Raw genomic sequence first — 2,600 nt, 5'->3', positions numbered from 1 at the left:
CCTTTTTGTTTTACTTTTTGTTTTATTCCCCTTCCCCAAAGGGTTAGTCCGTTGCACTCTGGCATCATCATACTCTACGAGATCCAAGGGCCCTCCACCTCCTCCTCCTCCAGGTCCTATCAGAAACAAGAACAAAGGGAAAATGGAAGACTTGGGTAACATCAGGAAGGAGAATTTGGTTGAAAGGGCAGAGACTTCCCAGGGTATTCAGGTTTCCAAGGAAAGTGCCTCCCAGCTTGAACAAAAGTTATTGAAATTTCAGGAAGAACTAGACCAAGTCCGGAATTCGGCCAGCTTGTCATTTTCCCTCACTACCCCAGATGTCAACTTTCCCAACACTCAAAACCCCGCACCCCCACAAAACATCCCGAAACCATAAAATCAACCCGCTCCCCATCACCAGTGCAACACATGCCACACTTCAAGTAACATCCCATTACTCATCCCCGAACCACTAAACTCTACAAATGACCATTCTTACCCCCATCACAACAATCCCATTTATGCTGTTGCATACCACGCAACCCATTTCAAGCACACCTGAGTCTGATGACAAAGACTCTCTTATCAAGAACCTGGCCGCAGAGCTCAAGAAACTTACTAGCCGAGTCCAGGGTGTTGAAGGAAACAAAGGCATCGAGGGGCTGAATTATGAGGACCTTTGCATCCAGCCAGATATTGAACTTCCGGAGGGGTACAAACCTCCCAAGTTTGAAATGTTTGATGGCACAGGAGATCCCAGAGTCCATTTGAGGACATACTGCGATAAGTTGGTCGGAGTCGGGAGAGATGAAAAGATCCGCATCAAGCTCTTTATGAGAAGTTTGAAAGGGGATGCTCTATCTTGGTACATTAGACAAGACCCCAAGAAGTGGACAAATTGGGTAGGTATGGCATCCGATTTCATGGACAGATTCAGATTTAATATAGAGAATGCGCCAGATGTATTCTACATCCAGAATTTAAAGAAGAAACCCACGGAGACATTCCGCGAGTATGCTACTCGTTGGAGATCTGAAGCTGCCAAGGTCAGGCCAGCCTTAGAAGAAGAACAGATGAACAGGTTTTTCGTCCGAGCTCAGGACCCACAGTACTACGAGAGGCTGATGTTGATCGAAGGCCAGAAATTTTCCAACATCATCAAGTTAGGGGAAAGGATCGAGGAAGGTATCAAAAGTGGTATGGTCACTAATTTCGAAGCATTGCAGGCTACCAACAAGGCTTTACAGTCTGGTGGCACATCCAAGAAAAGGGATGTGAGTGCCATAATGGTTGCACAGAGGACAAAATCCCCAGTCAAATACCAAACCTACCCATTACCTCCACTCACATATCAACCCATCCCAAATTACCAAGCACCCTCAGCCTCCTACCAAGCTCCGCCACCTACTTACCAATCATTTCTGCCTCCTGCATACTCCCAACCAGCACACGTCTACCAAGCCTACAATACCCAACAAGCTCACTATCAATCACCTCGCCGAAATTTCCCTAGACCCCGGCCAAACTTCGACCGTAGACCTCCCAAACAGTACACCGCTATTGCCGAACCAATCGACCAGCTGTATCAAAGGCTTAAAGCCGTTGGTTACGTCACCCATATCCCCGCCATAACTCCAGAAAATCCTTCCTAATGGGTCAACCCGAGCAAAACCTGTGCATACCATTCCGGCATGAAGGGTCATACCATTGATGAGTGCCGCTCCCTGAAGGACAAGATTCAGGCCTTATTTGATAACAAAATCATTGTGGCAAAGGAGCCTGTTCCGAACGTCCGCAACAACCCTCTGCCTGACCACAAAGAGGGAGGCGTTCATATGATAGAAATAGAAGATGATTGGGACCCAGAGGGTCGATTGGATTGATTGCGGAGGGTGACGATCCAAAGAAACCAACAGTCACTATCCGATTGTTGTCCAGATCCAGCTTTCTAGGGATGCTGAAGGGAATATATCCATACCGCTCGATCTTGAAGCACCATCTTCCGCCAAGGCGCCAGGACCAATTGAGGTTGAGTTTGGATCCCCGAAAGCACCTGTGCCATTTGAAGTTGCTGTGTTACCTCCCAAAATAAGGGTACCCTTTCCTGTAGCAATGTCAGGCATAGCACCATTCCATACGAAGTCCATTCCTTGGGATTACACCGCCGAGGCGAGAAGGAAAGGGAAAACCAAATCTGGAGAAGCAATTGCCGCACAGGGTATGACCCGAACTGGCAGTTTTTATACTCCGGAACATTTGGTTGAATCAAGTAAGCAGGCCTCTGGACGATCCATCGAACCTCCTCCTGTGACCTCTGGAGGAAGATGCAAGCAAGGAGTACTCAGTCATCGATCAGTTGAACAAGACGCCAGCACAGATCTCCATCCTAGCTCTGCTACAAAGCTCCGATGCACATAAGAACGCCTTGATGAAGATACTGAGTGAGGCATATGTACCCAGTGATATAACTGGAGGAGAAATGGCAAACATGGTGGGGCAAGTCTTGGAAAGTCACAAAATTACTTTCCACAAAGATGAGCTGCCACCTGAAGGGTTGAGCCACAATAAGGCGCTGCATATCACTGTGCAATGCGAGGATTATTTCATCACCGGGATTT

The sequence above is a fragment of the Nicotiana attenuata genome, unplaced genomic scaffold (assembly GCF_001879085.1).
Source record: "Nicotiana attenuata strain UT unplaced genomic scaffold, NIATTr2, whole genome shotgun sequence".
Classification (NCBI taxonomy): domain Eukaryota; kingdom Viridiplantae; phylum Streptophyta; class Magnoliopsida; order Solanales; family Solanaceae; genus Nicotiana; species Nicotiana attenuata.
Note: the sequence above shows the minus strand (reverse complement) of the source record.